General features: G+C 47.6%; 1 long non-coding RNA gene across 2 annotated transcripts in view; it reads right to left on the reverse strand.

Moving 5' to 3' along the window:
- The window catches only part of LOC149747649 (uncharacterized), a 36575-nt gene extending 25013 nt beyond the window's left edge, over positions 1-11562 (reverse strand). The window contains exons 1-2 of one of the 2 annotated variants that reach the window (XR_016387645.1): positions 11001-11562; positions 1-5683 (exon numbers count right to left, since the gene is read on the reverse strand). The exon at positions 1-5683 is cut by the window's left edge and continues 25013 nt beyond it. This is a non-coding gene — a long non-coding RNA (uncharacterized LOC149747649). The other variant, XR_016387644.1, reaches the window with a different exon arrangement.
- Between the last annotated feature and the right edge of the window lie 10537 nt (positions 11563-22099).

Here is a 22099-nt window from a genome sequence, read left to right on the forward strand (position 1 = left end):
CCAGGTAGCCAACCCCTCCCTTGACTTCCACCATCTACCCACACTCTCTCCTCCATCATCCCTCTTTCCCATTCTTGGTCAGAAAGGAGCAGAGAGGAGCAAGAAAACCCAGCAAGATCGTGAAACCAATATCGAATCAAAAGATATTCCCCAGGACGCCTCGGGAAAAACACCGAGGTGCCGTGCCTCTCGCCTTTGTTACCCCATCCCCTTTCTGTGCCCCCGCCCCCATGCCTCCCCAGCTCCTGCTGGCGTTGCTTCATTGCTTTGCAAGAAGATGGTCCCATCACCCTGGGAAGACGCTTGTAGGCATCTTCCTTTGAAAAGAGAACTCTGAACAGAGTGAAGACCTCAGGAGAATAATTCTTAATGATGGCTCTTCGGATACATTTCATGTCAGACCATCTGGATCTAGGGGATACGCTGCAGGGAATCTTCCTTTTCCCCTAAAATTACACGAGCATGGAAACAGCCATCTCCTCCGTCTTTGTTTCAAGTAGTTCTCCTCGGAGGCTTTAAAACTCCAGCCTTGCCAGAGAACCTGGGCAGTACAGTCAGGACGGCGAGCCCTAGCGGAGCTGCAAAAACACCCCTGTTCATTGATCTTTCTCCACCCTGCTTAATAGGCATTAAAAGCCGTGCACTGAAGGACTGCCTCCAGCTGATTTCAAATGCATTGACATAATGGACTTGTCTTCACAGAACAAACCTCTGGGGACTCAGGCTAGGCAGACCATTTATAATACTGTCATGATGCAGGAGAGACCACGGATGTTTGGAGAGAGCCTGTATGTTGCTGAGTGTTTTGAGTTCGAATCCAGACGGCACCGTCTAACTGCTGGGTGACCCTGGGCACATTACTGAACCGCCTGAGGTTCCATCTCTATGAATCGAGGTTAGTAATCCTGGTGCACTAGCTTATGGTGAGCCATGGAGATAACAGAGGTGCATTCCCAAGGCCAGAAGGTCAAAGACAGTATTACTAATTCTTTCTGAGCACTGGGCCCTATGTGCCATGTTCAACACACATGAATTATCTTAATCCTCATAACAACCCTACCTGCAGGAGTTGGAAGTGAAGGGCTTTGTGGGCTACTGAACTGTCTGAGAACCGTGGTGCTGGCAGGCGTGAGAAAGATGCTGGTCTAAGGGTACCATTCCTCCCTGTGAAAAATGAACCGGGATCTTTTCACTCGTGGGCAGATTGGGGGGGTAGGTTCAATGTGGGATCACATGCTCTGTGCTCCTGGGCCCTGGGTACTGTCAGTGATGCTCCAACAGTAAAAAGGCACCTCATGAATGGGTGACAGTCTCCTCAACGTGACACTGAATACCATGACACCTTCCAGGCTGAAACAACAGTCCGTAAGGAAACGGCATTGTGGGAATTATTAAAAACAGCAGGTTGTGTCTCCAGAAGACATTTATTTTATTTCTAAGGGATGTAAATCGCGTTTGTAAAGTACACGAGCTTCTTCCTCCTTGGGTGTGGTAGGGAAAAGTGGTCACTTTTGTAGCAGCTGTGTCTCTAGATCTAGAAGCTCACATCCTTAAGTACCAAGAATCCAAACATGACTAGCGACAGAAGCTCTCTAAAGCGGAGGGCATATCTAGTTCACAAAGTGTGCTAATATCTTTAGCCCTGGATGGTCTTATTGATCCCCCTCAAGGCCATCTGAACTTTTACTATCCTGACAAAACTGAGACTAGAAAGAGGATGGGAGGTTTTCCTTTGTTTTAGCAATGTGTGTGTGTGTGTGTGTGTGTGTGCGCGTGTACGCGGGCGGGCGTGAAGGAAATAAAAGATAAATGGGAGGAAGGAATGTAGGGAGAGTTGAATGAGGCGCAGAGGGGAGGGGGAGAAAGGACCACAGTAAAACGGGGATAGAAGATGGCGCAGTCGGAGGGCGGAGGATAGCGAATCCTCGCGGTAGACGGGGCCGTAGTGGGAGAAGCATTAAGAAGCTCCGAAAATAGAAATGCTAAGAAGAAGACTCGGTCGTTTTGACAGGCTGGTCAGAAAATGCCAAGTGTGGGCTCTCGGGGCTGGAGGCCAGGACCGGCCGCCAAGCAGGGCCGTCGGGGAGCGGCCGCCTCCTCTGCATCCAAGGGAAAGCTCGCCCGCCCGCGAATGCTCTCGAACGCCTCCTCCCGCAGCGCGCTGCCAAGTCGGCCTGCAGCCTCGTGTCGGCGCGTAAACAGTGAGCCCCGCTCTGCCCGCAGGCCCTCCGCGGCCGTCCCCGCCCAGGGCGGGTCCGAGGACCCCGAGGGCGTCCCACCGCCTTCTGGCGGCACGCGCCCGGGGGTCCACAGCTCCACCGCGGCTGCGAAGGGAAGGCCCGGGCAAGGCCGCTCCCCCCTTCCTTCCCCACGGCCCTTCCCAGCGGGGGCCCGCCGCACAATGGAACCGGGCCAGGCCCCGTTGCTGAGGGAACCGCTGCCGGCCCAGCCCCCTTCCCCGCCGACGGAGCCCGAGGACAAGAGCAAAGGATTAAAGCGCCCTAATCGGCCAGCTTCAGAGGAGGCCGCGGGCCCGGCCCGCGTGAGGTGGCGGCTCCCCATTGGCGCGGAGGCAGCAGGAGGCCGCACGCAGCCTCGTCCCGCGCTCCCTTCCGCCCCACCTCCGCGGCCCCTCCTGGACCACAAACGCCCCGGAGGCGAGACCGCCCTTTCTGTCCCTCGCGCGGGGTGAGTCGGGGGGCTGCCCGGCTTCACCCCTCTGACCTCTCGGGCGCCTGGAATGAAGGAGGAACTGGCTGCCTCAGTGAGAGACGCGCTTTTGTTTGGTCCTGACTCGCTGTAAACGTGCTTGCATGTGAGTCAGGGCACCTACCTGTAGCTGAGGCGCGGCAAATGCACACAAGCGGTGGGCCTCCGTCCGGGCAATCGCCCCTTCCCCTCTGCGCCCCTGCTCCCCAGATGCGAGCGCAGCTCTGCGGGGAGAAATGGCGGACGGGCCTGCGAGGCCTTCCTCAGAGCCTTTGCTGGGGGCTGCTCGCCCCTCAGCTGCTCATGGGGGGACGTGAGTCACGTTTTCAAAATATCCATGCCCGCCCCCGCTCTCCCCACCCCCCCGCAAATTCAGATTCAGTGAGTCTGGGGTGGGACTCAGGGAAGGTTTTTTGGGGTTTTTTTTGCCCCGTGAGGCATGCGGGATCTTAGTTCCCCGACCAGGACCAGGGATGGGACCCGTGCCCCCTGCAGTTGGAAGCGCGGAGTCTTAACCACGGGACCGCCAGGGAAGTCCCAGGGAAGGTATGTTTTAAGTGCCCAGGTGATTTTAATGATTCTCTGGGCTGAGAACCACTGGGGCTGTTTGACATGAGCCAGCGGAAACTCAGCAGGGCCGCCTGGCTTGTCCGAGCGGACACTGCCAGCAGGAGACCTTGGACAACACAGTTCCTTTGACTTGAGCACAGCGTTCTTTCTGTCATATTCCTTTTTCTGCTTAAAAAAAAAATGTTTCTTGAAAGTAACACACATACTATTTAGGAAATTTATATAGAAAGGGATAAAGAAGAACATTAGATCACCCGTAAACCCTCATTATCCAGAGTTACACACTGTTAACATTTGGGGTTATCTTTTCATCTATTTTCACATATTTAATTTACAAAAAGGTTAGACAGAGTATACAGTTTTATGCCTTCTTTTTAATTCCTTCGTAACCTGAAAGGTGGCATGGGCTTCTTAGACACGGCTGGACAAAGTGTGAGTGGGCAATTATTTTAGCAGGGTGCTTGGCAACGAGTATCAAGAATATTTTTTAATGTTCACCTTTCAGCCCACTATTCCATTTCTAGGAATCGCTCTTTAAAGAATGATCAGATGCATGCAAAATTTTTTTTACAGAGACTTTCATGTTAGTGTTACTTAAAATCACCAAAACTGGTGACTTCCCTGGTGGCGCAGTGGTTAAGAGTCCACCTGCCAATGCAGGGGACACAGGTTCGAGACCTGGTCCAGGAAGATCCCACATGCCACGGAGCAACTAAGCCTGTGCCACAACTACTGAGCCTGCACTCTAGAGACCATGAGCCACAACTACTGAAGCCCATGCACCTAGAGCCCGTGCTTCGCAACAGAAGCCACCACAATGAGAAGCCCATGCACTGCAACAAAGAGTAGCCTCCACTCGCCACAGCTAGAGAAAGCCCGCATGCAGCAACGAAGACCCAACACTGCCAAAAATTAATTAATTTTTTAAAATGTTTTTTTAAAAAATCGCCAAGATTATCAACCTCATCAATGTACAGTATTACAGCGATAGTTTAATAAATTGTGGTTACTCATGAGATGGAATACTTGATGGTCATTAAAAATCACGTTTTCAAAGAATGTGTACTGGCTGTGATAATCTTTCTTTCCCACGGTCCCTCTACACCCTGGGATGTTGGTCTTTGAGTGAGTCTCACAGGAAGATCCCACCTCTGGTTCTACTGGTAACGCCTTTGGATGCCACAGGGCCATCGATCTCCCCTTTCCTGATCGCTCATAGCATTTATTCTCAGTACCCAACGTTTTGGCAGTTCATTCTTTTTATTATTATTTATTATGCACTACTTCTACTTGCCATCTGGTGTATGTGTATGAATGTGTATCATGTATGAATGTGTGGTTGTGTATATATATGTAAGAGAGAGAGAGAGCTCAGGATTATAAATTGTTTGAGGACAGAGGCCATGATTTCCACATCTTCATTCTTTGCCAGCTCTTCGGTTTCAGCAAAGCTAAAACTCAATTTGTCATCCTCAATTCTGATCCATTTCTACTAACAACTTTCTGAGTGCATAAGACATACTTCTCTCCTTCTGCATTACCAATTCTTTAGTGGTATCACCTAAACCATTCTCCTTTGGGACCCTCAGATGCAAATTTTTGGAACCATTGGTCATTGGATCCTAACACTGGTTTTCTTTTCAAGTCTTGGCATGTGTCTTTCCATTCCCACTGCTGCCACCCTAGGCAGCATCCCCGTCACTTCCCTCCTGAACAATTCTATCCCTCTGCTGACCCATCTGCTTATGGCCCCTTGTCCCTTCAAACCACCCAATGTCAATCACTTATGTAAGTTCTTTTTATCCTGTCACTTCTACTCAAAAGCCTTCAACGACCACTTTTAAAGGGCCATTATTAAATGAAGTGCTAACTTTTTATCTTGGCATGTGGGTTCCTCCTTTACTCAGTCCCAACCCATCCATCTTCCTGTTTTATATCACACAGCTTCCTAATGAATATACCTGACTCCAATTGGTATATGCACCAACCCCAGGACACAGTCTGTGTTCTCACGCCTTCTCCACTTACTAGCTGTGTAATCTTGGATACTTTGCCCATTTCTGCCCCTCATCCACAAAGTGGGGGTAATACTAGTAATATCTGCTTTATAGGATTGTTTTGAGAGCAAAGCTGACGCATGAATGCCGCGACTGTCATTGATCTGCTCACAGCATTGCACCTGGACACAACTCTGCAAAGCAGCGCCTATCGGCTCCAAGTACTGTCAGCGGAGGTGGACCAATCGGGCTGAAGGGTCTACTGCCAAGATGGCTCACCACATACCTAGCAAGTGGGTGCCATTGGCGGAAACTCAGCTGGGATGACGGTCCTGGAGCCTGAATTGGCCTCCATTTGGACTTTCCATGTGGCTTCTTGGACTTCCTCACAGCATGTCTGCTGGGTTCTAAGAGAAAAGAAGCAGAGATTGCCAGTCTTCTTAAAGGCCAGGCCTGGAACTAACTAGCACAGCATAACTTCCACGATCTTCTTGTCAAAGCAGTGATAGGCCAGCCCGGATTCAAGGAAGTGAAGAAATAGACTCCACCTCTCCAAGAGGGAGTGGCCTGTGCACAGAAGGAAAAAATGGATGGGAACCACCTTTTGAGACAAGGGTCTTTGCGACCCCTTATCTTATCCAGTAGAGGAGATGCTCAACAAATATTTCACATTTCCTGAACTCTTAAGGCCTGGAACATTCATCTAGCAAAGGATCGCTTGGATTGCCGCCTTGAATTGTGAGTAGACTTTCCCCCTGTACTCTGATTAGTTATGATATTCCAACTAAACGGTAAGCTCTTTGAGGGCAAGGCTCCTAGCTACAAGATACATTTTTGTATTCCCCGCCCCCAAGAGATTTATACATAGTAAACCGCATAAATGTGCAGCACACGATTTCCTTTCCTCTGACAGCCCTGCCACTGGGAAGGGAACATAAGAGCTGCTTTCACTGAATTTTTGTACCACGCGAGGCTCGCTGGGCTCCAAGGAAAACTCGGAAACAGTCCCTTTGTTTCCCAAAGTGGGGCTCAGAGCCATCCAGGGTGGGGGGGAAGCACAGTGAAGAGGCTGTGGCCTGGAGGGCGTGTGGAGGAAATTCCATTCTAGACCCTTATTTCCGAAACTGCTCTGGGATTAGCCCGGCTTTGTGCCGGCCCCAGTCCAGAGGGGAGAGAGGCCAGGCCCTAGGTCATAAAAGCACCAGGAAAATACAAATACAGGCCCCTTTACAGCCCTGAACAGGAGGTTAAAGGATTTGCTGTGTTGTTTGTTTATCTCGCAGACTGAAGCCAATTATACCAATTACTTTTTTAAAAAAAAAGCTTACTAGTGATTGTATTCTAAGTTCATTTCTTCTCAAAAATGGGACTCTACAGCACATTTTTTTCTTTGGCTCCAAGGACTCAAGCCCAGTCTCTGAGGCAGGGAGGGCGGCCCTGGGGTCAGAGGTCAGGGGCCCCCTGATTGTTCCCAAATGCACTTCCATGTAGCCATAGATTTGAACTTTGCGTTGTTGCTGGGGCCCCCGGTAGGGGGCTGCAGGGGAGGGGAGAGCCTGGGGGAGGCCAGCTCTGCAGTTCAAAGGCAGCCGCTCAGGCAAAGCTTTGCTTGGTTTATGGTTTCAATCCTTGAGTCAGTCTTGAACTCCATCCCTGAGGAGCTCCCGTGGGTGAGAGGTAAGGGGTGGGGTCGGGACGGACACTCCTTTAACCCAAAGCTGCCAGCCTTGTGGACCGACCGTGGCTTCAGAGCCGGAAAACCCTCAGAGGCAGAAAAATCCCTGGATTGCTTGCAGGAACCCAGGAGCGTTTGCCCACAATGCCGGTAAAGGATGCCCCTTGCCCAGAACCAACCAAGAGCTCCTCCCCGCCCAGCCCAGGCAGGACTCTATAAAGTGCAGCTGAATGAAGGGCACTGCGGTTCAGAGATGAACCCCAAGCTCTGGCCTTACCCAAGGGTAGGGTTTGCTCGATAGTGCAAGTTGAAGAGGAGGTGAAAGGTCCCAGACCGGTCCCCCAAGACAAGCATCTCCACTGATACCCGAAAATCTACCATAAATATGATGTACATGTATATTTATTGACTTCAAGGGTGTGTTAACATATGGTTAAGGCAAGAAAGCAAGCTACAGAGTACTATATAGTGTATGGCCCCATCTATCTACGCACACACACAGGGAAAATATGGGAGAATACACATCAAAATGTTGGTAGTAGTATCTTTTACTGGTAGAATTTCAAATGATTTTTTTTCCTTTTATTTTTCTGCATTTTATAATTTACTTACACTATTCATGTTCCTTAATTTTTTTCAAAGCGGAAAATCTAACGTTTGTGAATCATTTCTTTAGTTCAGTGTTTTTCAAAATGTGATCTAAAAACACCAACATCAGACTCAGAAAGCCTGCTGAAAAGGAAGATCCCTGGGTGTAATTCAGACCTATCAGGTCAGAATGGGGCCGGGGGAGGGGTGTAGCCTGAAAACCAGCATTTTAAACACCCTCTCCAGGCAATTCTAAGGGAATGGAATCCACCTGTGTGGATGTCGGCTCTCTTTAAAGGTTCTGGCTCCACTCTGAGCCATCTCAGGTGGGACCACTCAACCCCTAGGCCCTGGCGGACCCTTCTCCCCTCCCTCCCTCCTTTCTCTAGGTCCTCAGGAACCAGAAACAGCCCATCAACCCTGACCGAGTAGCCCTGGCCCTGCCCCTTCCCTTGACAAACAGTCCACAGGCAGAGCTTCCCAGCACCATTATCCCCCTCTTCCCCTTGCTCTAGTCTTCTCTTTTGTTTCACTACACTCGTCTTTGGCTAGAAGAACTGACAGCACAGGGTGATTTGCATAATTATATATGTCAAGTTAGACTAAAGCTGGAAACCAAATTAAGTTATGACAGTGGGCAGCAGGCATAGCAGAAGAATCACAGGGTAAGTCTGACCCTGCTCCTTGATGCACATGTGATCTCAGGTTGCTTATTTAACCTCTCCAAGCCTCAGTTTCCTCAGCTGTAAAATGGGGATAGTCATACCTACCTCTTAGAGTTGTTGCAAGATTTAAAACTAAGATCACGCATATATGCAAAGCATCTGGTGCATGGTCGGTACCCAGGGAAAGCAGTTATTACCAATATGAACCAAGGAACTCATGAAGTCTGAGACAGCCGTTCTCACACTCCCCAGGGAGGTTAGTAATAATGCATGTTATTAAGTCTTCCCCCGAGATATTCCAAATTAGTGCCTCCAAGGAGAGGCCCCAGGAAACTGATACTTACAAGTATCCCAGGTGTTCTGATGATCACACTTTCAGGAACACTAGTCTAAGATTTTCACCAGCAAAACAGAAATAACTACAACTACCAAATTCCCCAGCTTGTTCACACTTAAATAGTCAGTCATCCACACTGCCCATCACAGGTTGGCTGAGGTTTGGCTAATCTAAGCTGGCATGGTTCCAAGCTGGGATCTGGGTCCAGGTCTGCTCCACATGTCTTTCATCTTTCTTAGACCAGCAGGTACTCAAGGTATGTTCTCCTCAGGCCACACTTTGCTAACATTCCATTGGCCAGGCCAGCACATGGCCACACCCACACCCCCTCCCCGTGGGGGGAGGGACAGATATAGTCTGCCTCAGAGACAAGAGTGAAAAATAAACACTTGTTTCTCAAAAGCAAATCCAGCCTGCAGCCTCTTTTTGTACTGTCTGCAAGCTAAGAATGGCTTTTACATTTTTTAGGAGTTGTAAGGAAAAACAAAGTGAATAGGAACAGAAAACTGTATGTGGTCCACAAAGCTTAAAATATTTACTACCTGGCCCTTTAAGGAAAAAGTTTGTTGATCTCTGCTGTAAGCCATCAAAATGTCAAGGGTTTTTTGTTGTTGTTGTTGTTGTTTTTATATAGCATAACTGCGCAAACAGAGGGGCAGTTGTTTTGTTTTGTGTTTGTTTTTAAGTTAAGAGGGATTTAAAGCTGTTTCTAAGCCACGGAGTAGGAACCAAGACGGAGGAGTAGGGGAACCACTGAAAAAACAAGAGAGGGAAGTTATTTAAGGGAGAATGGTCTTGGAGGAGAGGGGCCAGCCTTTTCTCTAAAGATCTGGTCCAGTGGAGAAGAGGGTGGGGTGAGAGGGGTGGGATCAGGTGTGATGTTGTCAAGGAGAAAGAAAGGACTAGGGCTTCCCTGGTGGCGCAGTGGTTGAGAGTCCGCCTGCCGATGCAGGGGACACGGGTTCGTGGCCTGATCCGGGAAGACCCCACATGCCGCAGAGCGGCTGGGCCCGTGAGCCATGGCCGCTGAGCCTGTGCGTCCGGAGCCTGTGCTCCGCAACGGGAGAGGCCACAGCAGTGAGACGCCCGTGTACTGCCAAAAAAAAAAAAAAAGGACTAGATAGGATTGTCCAGGGGCAGGAATACCCAGCTTCTGGGTGTCAGGAAAAATTGCTAGACTTAGGAATGGGCAAAAGAGAATCCTGGTGTCCTTGCAGTAGAGTGCTGGGGGGTTTCTAGCACTTTCCAGGGATTATCTGACTCCATTTAGTGAGCACCTTGGTTTTTGATGGACTAAGCTACTTAACTCTATAGGGATAGAAGTTAAGTTGCAGAAAACTGACAACACAATTTTTTTTTTCTGTTCACGGCAATGCAAAGGAATTATGCCCTGAGGAGAATACAAATCTCTGTAAGTCAAATTCTCATTTGAGCCAGTTTGAACATCTTACTAGTGTACACATTAACCAATGAGTTAAATAAAAATCGTTGACCCTTGTCTGTTTCATAGTTGTAGGAAAGTCATAATTTTACCACTTAAAAAAAGGATCTTTTAGCGAAGTCTAAGGCACCTCATTTGACAGTCACTATAACCCTGTACGCCCATTACTACTGTCATTGTTATACCCCATTTTGAGGATGACATCACTGAGGAACTAAGAGCTTAAGACTGGGAGTTCCCTGGTGGTCTAGTGGTTAGGATTTGCCACTTTCACTGCAGAGGCCTGGTCTGGGCACGGCCAAAAAATTAAATAAAAAGAGCTTAAGATCATACAAGCTCACACAAGCAAAGAGTGACAGAGCCAAGGCTGGGACTTTGGGAGTCTGCTGGCTCCAAATCTCCCATTCTTTCTGTTAAGTTAAAAAAAAAAGACACCCTATCACACTATTTATGTGCTCATCATTGACGAGCATAGGAACTGTGATTTAGTAAACAAACGGACCTAACATTCTTGGGTGCATGAAGGCTCATGTGCCAATGCTGAAAAAGGAGTTACAGATGTAACTGCTTGCCCTGCCAAAGATAGACAGCATTTGAAATCAATAAGACTGCAGCTGAGTACCAGCGCCAACAGGAAACTGGTATCTGATTTTTTCTTCCCTAATGGATCATCAACTGAAAATTCTCAAAAGTTGAATATCTCACAAGTACTTTCCAAAGTCTTCATTGTTTTCTTTCCACCTCAAATAAACCCTCCCCCCCAGGTATGTTGGCATTTCAGGAGGTTTTACTCTAAAGCATTCTGCATTTTTCCCAGCATGACCACTCCTTTCCCACAAGATGCCCAACACTGAATGAACACCTGTGGTGGATGAGCTCACTATTCCACAGGGCGCTTTACACCTACACAACACTCCGTAAGCTCTATATTCATTCAGTCAGCGAATATTTATTATGCAAGTAAGATAATGTTAGTGATACAAATTTGAAAATATGCAAAACAAAACAGAATCTCTACCTCAAGTAGTTGAGTCCAGTGGAGAGCCTTTCAGGCAAACAGACAATTACAGTACCACATACCAGTCAAGGTGTGGTGGGAGCATGGAGAAACCAGTTCCTGAGTGTTTCAGAGCATCACGGAAAGTGTAATAGAGCTGGAGTTTGCACTGAGACTTGAAGAATAAGGAGGTTGCCTAGAAGAGAGAGGAGGAGGTGTCCAGAGGCTTCTAGATGGAGAGAATGCTCTAACAAAGGAGAAGAGAGAGCCCAGGGTATCTAGGAAGCAGAAAACAGCCCAGAGTGGCTGCAGCTATCAGTATGGAGGGAAGAATTCCAAATATGAAACCAGACAGGTGGCCAGGTGCAAGTGATGGCAGGCCCACGATGTAGAAACTTCCCTGCAGGTAGCAAATGAGCAAGCCATTGCAGCAAGGCTGAGCACACATCCTGCACAAAAGTACTCACAGGATGCCTTCAAGGGAAGGCAAGGGCACCTTCAAGGAGATAATCATACCACAGTGATTGAATCAGCACCAGGTCCATCCTCAATTTCCCACCCATGTCCAAACCCCAAGATAGGTTCCATGGTACTTGTCTTAGTGTGTTCAGGCTGCTATAGTAAAATACCACAGACTAGGTGGCTTATAAACAACAGACATTTATTTTTCACAGTTCTGGAGGCTGGAAAGTCAAAGAACAAGGCCCCAGAAGATTCAATGTCACAGATAGTCATCTTTTCGCTGTGTCCTCACATGGCAGAAGGGACAAGGAAGCTATTTCAGGTCTCCTCTAGAAGGATACCAGTCCTACTTGCGAGGGCTGCACCTTCATGACCTAATGATCGCAAAGCCCCACCTCCTGACACCATCATCTTGGGGGTTAGGATTTCAACATATGAATTTGGCTGAGGGCGGGGGGGTGGGGGGGGGTGGGGGGGGCGGGGGGAACACAAACATTCAGCCCATAGCAATACTCAAGTGAATGAAAGCCAAGAAATGGATTTGTGCAGTTGTAAATATTTTCTGTCACTGGATTATTTCTCCGTGGTCTGAGTCTCCAATCCTTCACCTCTTAGGCTGGGAAGGAAAAGGGCAAACGTTCAATGAATCTGAAGGAGATACATAGTCATGGCAAAGGAAACTGTTAAGTGGTTAGGAATCCTTGCACTCACCACCTAGGGGCAGGGTTCAATCTGTGGTCAGGGAACTAAAATCCCATAAGCCACATGGCATGGCCAAAAAAAAAAAAAAAAGGCAGGCTGTCAATGTGGCAACATTGCAAGGCAAGGCAAACGCCAATGGATGTTTTCCCATTCATTTATCAAGGTCTTTGGAGACACTAATTGGAAGGATGCAAATGACCCCCTCGGAGAGTGTTGTTTCTGGGGGCCTCTCAGGCCACGCATTAATAAGCATTGTTTCCCTTCCCCCTCCCATCTGCCACTGCCCACACCACCCCCTACCTCCCACCCTTCAGAGAGGGAGAAATCTGCAGGAGGTGCATTTTCTTCACTGACATCCTCATCCAGTGGGGTCCTGGGGAAGAATCTGCAGAGATTAAAAGAGGAGGAATGAATCTCTCCCCAAGAGAGGACCTGCCTCAGCTGGCTGACAGCTTAATCTCCCCTGGGTTCCTGAACATTCCTTTTATTTTAATGTACTACCTTTTTATAACGTACTGTTGAAAAGAAACAGAATTTTGGATAATTGGACAGTAGCATCATCTCTTACAGCAAAATAGAGACAGTCTATTAATAGTATCTGTGATAAACACCATAGCGGATAACCCATTCATTTTTAGCAACAAGTGGCATTTTCCTCCTTATATCCTTTCCTTAACTAAATTCTCACTTCTTGATTGTTTTCCCATTGATTTTGACAGCAAAAAGAGAGAGGGAAATTGCTCCCATATGCATAGCCATCCCTTCCCAGAGCACCTTTGGGGCCCCAGGACCACCTAAATGTTGGGGTTTATGTTATAGCTGGAGCCACCCACCTCATCCCTGATGCCATGGCTCATCATCACAGCCCATAGCCCCCTCTCTTCTCAGAACATCTCAGTAGTGATTTTTCAGTGATTTTTCCATGTCCCAATTTAATCCTGCATTTCTCTGCACCAGCCTGCATTTGTTGTCCCCACAAGATGAAAGATTTTGAAGGCAGCGACAGTGTCTCTATATTATGCAGCCCTACGTCCACCACTGACAAGGTTGTACTCGTTTCCATTGCTGTGTAACAAATGCCACACACTTAGCCACTTAGAACAGCACCTATATATTAACTCACAGTTCTGTAGGATAGGCTCAACTGAGTTCTCTGCTCTGGGTACCACAAGGCTGATAACAAGATGTCAGCTCTCCTGGGCTCTGGGGAAGAAGTCACTTCCAAGTTCATTCAGATTGTTGGCAAAACTCAGCTCCTTGCAGCTGTAAGACTAAAGTGCCTGTTACCTTGTTGGCTGTCAGCTAGGGGTCACTAATTGCTCCTAGAGGCTGCTCTTTGGTCCTTACATGGGACCCCCTCCATCTTCAAGCTAGCAAAGTGCATCAACTCCTTCTTACACTTGTCAGTCTCTCTGACTTCCCCTCGGGCTCAGCCAGATGAAACTCTGTGCTTTCAGTGGGCTCATGTGACTCAGTTAGGCCCACCCGGATAATCTCCGTGTTAACTCTAAGTCAACTGATCAGTAACCTTAATGACATTTGCAAACTCCCTTCCTGCCATGTAATGTAACACGATTAGGGCATGGTGTTGCATCACATTCCCAGACCCTGGGATTAGGACAGGAAATCTTGGTGGGGGGCAGGGGGAAGGGGGCATTTTATGATTCCTCCTACCACAAGGGTCTCAGAATACACAAAGGAGCAAGAACTGTTGGAGGTAGGATCTCCACCCATGCAGTTTCTGCCCCCATCCTAAGCATGACAAATGCTGACCTGGCCTCCTGACCTGCTGACAACTATGTAGACCTAACTGGGCAGCATGATCCCAATTCGGGCACCTCACATACACGGCAGAGGGGACTGAATGTCCCCAACACCCACAGCTGATCATTTCTAGCAAGTCCAGGGCTTATATAACTGACAAGCTCATCAGCCACACTCAGAGACTTTGCTCTCCTAAACTGAGACCAAGATGGCTCATGATCTTTCAGCTTTAAAAGATGCTCATTTCTCCTCCCCTAGAGCTTAGACCTGGGCTGGATTGGGGTCCTTGCTTGATAGTAAAACTTTTCCATTCACTTCTCAACCCTTTGTTTGTTTTATTTTGGCCATGCTGCATGGCTTGTAGGATTTTAGTTCCCCGACTAGGGATCGAACCCACGCCCTCGGCAGTGAAAGCGCAGAGTAGAGTCCTAACCACTGGACCACCAGGGAATTCCCCTCAACCCTTAGTTTCTCAGTCTTTTCTTTTTGTGACCAGAAATCCCACTGCCCCCTGATCTGATCTCCTTTTACCCGTTGTGTTCTTTAATCCGTGCCCATGGCTCCCTCCCTCCCTTCTCGTCTCTTCTGCAGCTCCTGAAAGTCTTTTTTCTCCTCCACCTGCAGGCTTGAGACTCTCCCACTCTCTACCCCAGATGCCACTATTCCTATTGCTCACCATAGATCTAATTCTGTACCTCAGGCGCCTGGCACACGGTAGCATTCAGCATATACCTGTTACTTGAACGCAAGAGTGAGTGGATGAATACACGGGTGAATTTGAGTCACCTATGCTTTTCTAATCTCCTATTATTCCTTAGTATCAGTACCACAAGGCTGCCTTCTGGTTATAGGATCCTTCATTTGTTCACATATCCTTAGAAATACAAAGATAAATATGAACAGGATAAACGTTTTCCCCTAGGTTGTTGAAGAACCTGTGCTCAGTAGAGGATCTAGGGCATTTCCCCCTTGGGGTAAGTTTTGCCAGCCCAAAGGCGGCTTTAAAATTCAACATCTAGGAGTACAAGCTACTGTCAAATTTAATTGTTAGGAGTCCAGATCTGCCAATCCAAGAGTGATAGGATTCCTTTCTTTTGTGAAATACAGCATTCTCATTGTTTTTCACTAAAAGAGACACTTAAATTTGCTTCCCACCAGGTTTGAAGCTGGTGCCTAATGTGGCTGAAAATGTTATGGAGCCCAGGGAGGAAATCCAATGCCCTGGGGCTGCCGAGCTGAATGGCGGCCTTGTTTCCAAGGCCATTCTCCTTTGTCTGCCTGGGCTCTCAAATGACATGTTTGGACACAAAGCCTCTTAGGTAGAAATTACTACATTTGCAGGCGTTCCTAATTTGGAGCGAGGTTTATTATTTCAAAGTCTTTTTTCAAGATTAGACTTCAGTGAAGTCTTACAGCTGAGTCGCAACCCTCATTTGAAAATAGTATGATGTTTATGAGTATTCTTGTTAATTTTTTTTCGGGTTTCCTCTTTGGAAAAGAGCCATCCCTCTCCAGCCGTGAAATTTTCCAGGGAGGATTTCACTTCTTCCCATTGAGGTCATTTTCTTAACCGCTCAGAGATATTTATCTTTCAGACTTTAAAACCTTTCTGTGTAAAGGGAGCTTAGAGAAGACAGCTGATAGGGCCTAGGAAAGTCAGAATCCTTGGGGATTTGGGGGAAAGAAAGGCTATTTTTCTAATGACTATTATTCTCAGGCCAGTAGATTGAGTGGTTCCTTAGCCATAGGGGCAGGTTTGGGCCAAGGGTCCTGGGAGCAAAGGAATCATGACCTCTGTATTTGAGAGCTACTCTGCATTCCTCACACACCAAATGTAGTATATTTTCTAATTTTCTGTATTCTTTTTTTTTTTTAATTTTTGGCTGAATTGGGTCTTCGTTGCTGTGCGCGGACTTTCTCTAGTTGCGGAGAGCAGGGGCTACTCTTCATTGTGGTGTGCAAGCTTCTCGTTGCAGTGGCTTCTCTTGTTGCAGACCTCGGACTCTAGGCACGTGGGCTTCAGTAGTTGCAGCACGTGGGCTCAGTAGTTGTGGCGCACGAGCTCTAGAGCACAAGCTCAGTAGTTGTGGCACACAGGCTTAGTTGCTCTGTGGCGTGTGGGAGCTTCCCGGACCAGGGCTCAAACTCGTGTCCCCTGCGTTGGCAGGAGGATTCTTTTTTTTTTTTTTTTTTTTTGCGGTACGCGGGCCTCTCACTGTTGTGGCCTCTTCCGTTGCGGAGCACAGGCTCCGGACGTGCAGGCTCAGCGGCCATGGCTCACGGGCCCAGCCGCTCCGCGGCATGTGGGATCTTCCCAGACCGGGGCACGAACCCATGTCCCCTGCATCGGCAGGCGGACTCTCAACCACTGCGCCACCAGGGAAGCCCCAGCAGGAGGATTCTTAACCACTGCGCCACCAGGGAAGCCCTAATTTTCTGTATTCTTGATGCTCTAGCATCTGAGGCTTTGCTGACTGGGCAAAGACAGCCTCTCCCAGGGCTAGCCACTACTTAGAGATAGCAAACTACTCATCTGGGAGGGGTCCTTTCGTATGCAAACTAACCAACCCAAAGCCTATACATCAAAGCACCTCCTCCAAGCGGCTCTTACCCTCCAGGAGGCGATATTTCTCTGCCCTAATCATCCCAGGGTCAGGTACCAAACGACCAGAGACAGCCCCTATATTACAGAGCCCATGGAAATTGTTCAGATTAGCTAGGCCAAAAGCTGTCTGTCCTGCTTACCCTGCATCCACCCTTCCTTCCCAGGAAAACCACAGTAAAGGCTCTCCTCCATGCTTTGCCCTCACTCTTTCTCCCTCCTGACCAACGCTGGTGCTTCCCTGTGTGGCCCTGCATGGCGTCACGTGCCTCCTGTTTTGAGGGAATTGGAGTAATGAACTGTCACTTCAATGGCAGTCGTCTCCACATCTTTTGGTCTCATCATCCCTGAATAATAACAAAGTCTACACTTTTTAAAACACCAACACTGCTCTCAGACACGCTCCCAGGAAGCAAGAAAGAAAGAAGAAACACTAAAACCCATGACTACCACTTCAACCCAGAAGACAGAGAAAGGGGAATCTGTGAAGAAGGGCAGGCGACCAACGCTTTCCTACTTTGGACATTCTCCAGACCAGCTTCATCAAGGTTTATAAAGTAATACTATGTCAACCTCATTTTGCTGATGGGCAACTAAGACTCAGAGAAGTTAATAATTTGTCCAAGGCCACAAAGCCACACTACTAGGCAATAAGCTTTGTTTCATTAATACTCAATGCCCATGTCAACCCAACCCCAATCTGTTTGTCTCAGCCCCTGCCATTTACACCTCGCTGTTCGTGTGGGAGCTTCTCCTGGGTTCTCTTCCAAAACAGCTTTGCTGTCCAGCAAATCCCCTAAAATATGAGAGATGAAGATTTATGGTATTGTGCTTCCTTCTAAAGGTACTTCAAACAATCAGTCAGTGGTTTTTCCTGAGTATTTACCATATCTTCTTCTCTGGGCTACATGCAGTGGGGAAGGAGGACAGTCCTGAACACGACATGATTGAAAATGGGGACTTTACTCTCTAAACTGGGATATACAACTAACACAGGGGGGAGCAAGACCAAATAACACAGGGGAGTATTTAGTCAGGTGCCAAATCGTGTGGCACGAAATATACAAGTAGAAGGAGTGGAGGAGACCATTGAGGACCTCCTGGAATAGACAGAACTCAGTGAGGACCTTGAAGGATGGGGATCAGTTCAGTACAGAAAAAGATCAAAGGAATTATTTTAGACAGTAGTATGGCAATTCTGCAAAAAATTAAAAATAGAATTGTCATATATCCAGCGATCTCACTTCTGGTTACATATCCAAAAGAACTGAAAGCAGGGCTTCCCTGGTGGCACAGTGGTTGAGAGTCCGCCTGCCGATGCAGGGGACGCAGGTTCGTGCCCCAGTCCGGGAAGATCCCACATGCGGTGGAGCGGCTGGGCCCATGAGCCATGGTCGCTGAGCCTGCGCGTCCAGAACCTGTGCTCCGCAACGGGAGAGGCCACAACAGTGAGAGGCCCGCCTACCGCAAAAAAAAAAAAAAAGAAAGAAAAAGAAAAAAGAACTGAAAGCAGAGACTCAGATATTTGTACACCAATATTCATAGCATTATTCACAATAGCCAAAAAATGGAAGCAACCCAAGTGTCCATCGATGGATGAATGTGATATATATATTTATATAGGATTATTATGTATATTATATATCCTATATATATATATGGAGAGAGAGAGAGTTATTATTCAGGAAGGAAATTCTGATACATTCTATGACATGGATGAAGCTTGAGGACATTATGCTAAGTGAATAAGCCAATCACAAAAAAGACAAATATTGTATGATTCCATTTATATGAGCTATCTAGAGGAGTCTAGTTCATAGAGACAGAAAATGAAATGGGGATTAGGAGAGAGGAAATGGTAAGTAATTGTTTAATAGGTACAAAGTTTTTCTTTGGGATGATGAAAAGGTTCTGGAAACAGTGGTGATGGTAATTCAACACTGTGAATGTACCTAATGCCACTGAACTGTACACTTAAAACGGTAAAAATGGTAAATGTTATGTTTTACTTACTGCAATAAAATAATTAATTTAAAAATTTTTTGCTCTATCCCTTTAAGTGCCAAACCTTGAACATATTTGTTTTTAATGGAAACTTTCTCCACCATATTGACACACAGCCCTGTTTTCTTAAACAGAGCATACCAGTCATAACCTAAACATCTCCTGAGGGTCGACATCATCATCTAGAATGAAGTGCAGCCAGACCTGTAAAGTTACCAGCCCCAAACTGGTTCAATAAGTTACCAAATGTAGTCACCTACTTGGCTGTCTATTGCTTTTGTCTGTTTTTCCAGTTTTCCTCCGTCTCCTCCCTAGTTTCCTGCTTCCATCAGGTCAGCATTTCCTTTCAAATTTGTCATTTTATTTTTGAAATCTACTGTGAGCGGAGAAAGCAGAGAAGCAAGTGCGTTCCAATTGGGTGCAATGTAAGACTTAACAGCCTGCTTAGAAAGAGGGGGTCGTCCATGCCGCTCTGTACACTCATATACTTAACAGCCCTCTCCTGGGTGTTTCACAAACATTTCAGACTCAACACGATCAAAACCAAGATAATGACTTTCCCCCTCAAGCTTACTTCTGCAGTGCGCCCCAGCTCCGTCGTCTTTGTGGTCGGTCATCACAACGCTACAAAAGTGAACACTGGTCCCTCACAGTTCTCCGAGGTCCAGTTGATTATCTTGATCTCTTCGCATTTATGAAACTCCAGGCCAGGCCCTCAAAACTACTACAATAGCTCATCAGGTTGTTCAGCCTTTAATCTTGCCTCCTTGTACCTCACAGCTACAAACTACATTCCTTTCTTCTTACTGAGACTAGACTTTTCTTTCAAAAACATACAGTCGCGGGCTTCCCTGGTGGCGCAGGGGTTGGGAGTCCGCCTGCCGATGCAGGGGACACGGGTTCGTGCCCCGGTCCGGGAAGATCCCACATGCCGCGGAGCGGCTGGGCCCGTGAGCCACGGCCGCTGAGCCTGCGCGTCCGGAGCCTGTGCTCCGCAACGGGAGAGGCCACAACAGAAAGAGGCCCGCGTACCGCAAAAACAAAAAAACAACATACGGTAGCCGTGGGTTCGATGTCCGCAGATTCAACCAACCTGGGACTGTAAACCTAGGTTGAATCTGCGGGTTGGAACCGCTAATACGAACTGAGGATACGGAAGGAAGGCCGACGGCAGGACTTGAGCATCCGCGGATTTGAGTATCTGCCACCGGTCCTGGTACCCCCCCACCCCCATACCGAGGGAAGAGTGTATCTATAATGTCGTCTGAAGCCTATGAAGCATTGATGACTCCTCACTGCAATAGAATACGTCCAAATTTACCTCACAATCTGGCCCCAACCTATTTTTCCAGCTTACCTCATCTCCAGCTCTCTGTCCCCCAAACCTTACATGATATTCAATAGTCATTTACCATGACTCCAGTACTCCCTGTACAGGCATACTTTCGAGTTCTCACAAATATTTTTCACTCTTTGTAGCATGTCTTTATGAAATTGTACACTCCTCAACCCAAATTCAAATACCACCTTGGTTGATCCCACACTGACCTCTACCCCAAACTCACTCTCTACCCTAAAGTAATCGCTCCCTCCTCAGGACATCTGACATGTTTGTTGGTACCTTGGATGAACTCTGCTTTAAGAACTGCCTGTTTTCTCAGAAGGAGGATGTGGGCAGAATGAACAATTAGAGTTTCGTATTCAGCACATTGAATTGTGCTTAACTGCCCGTCTCTCCTGCTACAAGACAATGTCCTATTTAGTTTCCTCTCCCAGTGTCCAGCACGGTGCCTCAAATAAAAAGACACTCAGCAACTGGTAGCTAAATAGAAATGAACTGTTGAGAATGCATTACGGAGTAATCACCTGAATCTGGAATTCCCAGAAAAGAGGAGAGAAGGGGAAGTTGTGTTGGAGTCAGTGATAAACTTAATCTAATTCATACTTATGAACATGGACATCCTGTCAGCACTGAGAGGCCAATTGATGAATTGGGGAGATATTCTGAGGTAGAAATAACACCCATGCTCCTTGCCTGTTATGGGCATGCCCCCTCCCATACCTACCAACCCCCTTGGTACTTGTCCCGAGTAGGAAAACACGTGGTGTCAGTAAACTTGAAAATCCCTATCCATGAATTTTCCTACTTTTATGTCTTCATCAGGTGCAGGAGAATTGCAAATATTTAACAAAGCAAAATATGCTGTGCATATCTCTGTTGGAGCCCTCGTCACTTTGAATTATGGTTATGATTGGTTAAAATTTCTTTCTCCCCAGCCTGACTCATCTCCTTAAGAGGAGGAACATTGTGGGCTTCCCTGGTGGCGCAGCGGTTAAGAAGCCGCCTGCCAATACAGGGGACACGGGTTCAAGCCGTGGTCCGGGAAGATCTCACATGACGCGGAGCAACTAAGCCCGTGCGCCACAACTACTGAGCCCGCATGCCACAACTACTGAAGCCCGCGCGCCTAGAGCCCCTGCTCTGCAACAAGAGAAGCCACCGCAATGAGAAGCCCGCACACCGCAACGAAGAATAGCCCCCGCTTGCTGCAACAAGAGAAAGCCCATGCGCAGCAACAAAGACCCAACACAGCCAAAAATAAATAAATAAATAGCTATTAAAAAAAAAAAAAGAAATCCAAATGGTTGAAAAGTATACAGATGAAAAGTTATACCCAGTTCCCACCCTTGGTGTAGCCATGAACACTACTTTCTTGGGTATCCTTCTAGAGACAGTTTTAGCTTATAAAAGCAAATCCGTATTTTTTTTCTTTTTCTTTAAGCAAATGGAAGCATATTATAGATCAGCTTCTCTTCACCTTGGCTATACAGTGGAATTATTTGGGGGAACCTTCCAGAACACGTAAATCAGACTCTCCGGGGGGAGACCCAGCCATCAGCATTTAAAACATTCCTCAGGTGATTCCACTGTGCATCCAGAGGAGCCAAGAACCATGGCATATGCTTTGCTCTGCAGCCTGCTTTTTTTTTTTTTTTTTCTGTACGCGGGCCTCTCACTGCTGTGGCCTCTCCCGTTGCGGAGCACAGGCTCCGGACACGCAGGCTCAGAGGCCATGGCTCACAGGCCCAGCCGCTCCACGGCATGTGGGATCCTCCCGGACCGGGGCACGAACACGCGTCCCCTGCATCGGCAGGCGGACTGTCAACCACTGCGCCACCAGGGAAGCCCAGCCTGCTTTTTGTTTTTAACCTCACAATATTTCAAAGGTCCTTCCATACCAATGTATGAGAATGCCCTTTTTAAAAAACAGCTGCATAGGGCTTCCCTGGTGGCGCAGTGGTTGAGAGTCCGTCTGCCGAAGCAGGGGACACGGGTTCGTGCCCCGGTCCGCGAGCGTCCCACATGCCGCGGAGCCGCTGAGCCTGTACGCCCCAGAGCCTGTGCTCCGCAACGGGAGAGGCCCACGTACCGCAAAAAAAAAAAAAAAAACAGCTGCATAGTTTTCCACTGGATAGATGGAACATGAAGGCCATATTTGAGCCTCAGGTAGGTTCCAATATTTTGTTCTTAAAACAGTGCTACCCAAGAAATGCTGTCATGTTAAATAAAAAAAATAAAAAAAAA

The sequence above is a fragment of the Delphinapterus leucas genome, chromosome 14, assembly GCF_059928025.1.
Source record: "Delphinapterus leucas isolate spDelLeu-1000000601 "Yukka" chromosome 14, BTC_Dleu_Yukka2, whole genome shotgun sequence".
NCBI classification, from domain to species: Eukaryota; Metazoa; Chordata; class Mammalia; order Artiodactyla; family Monodontidae; genus Delphinapterus; species Delphinapterus leucas.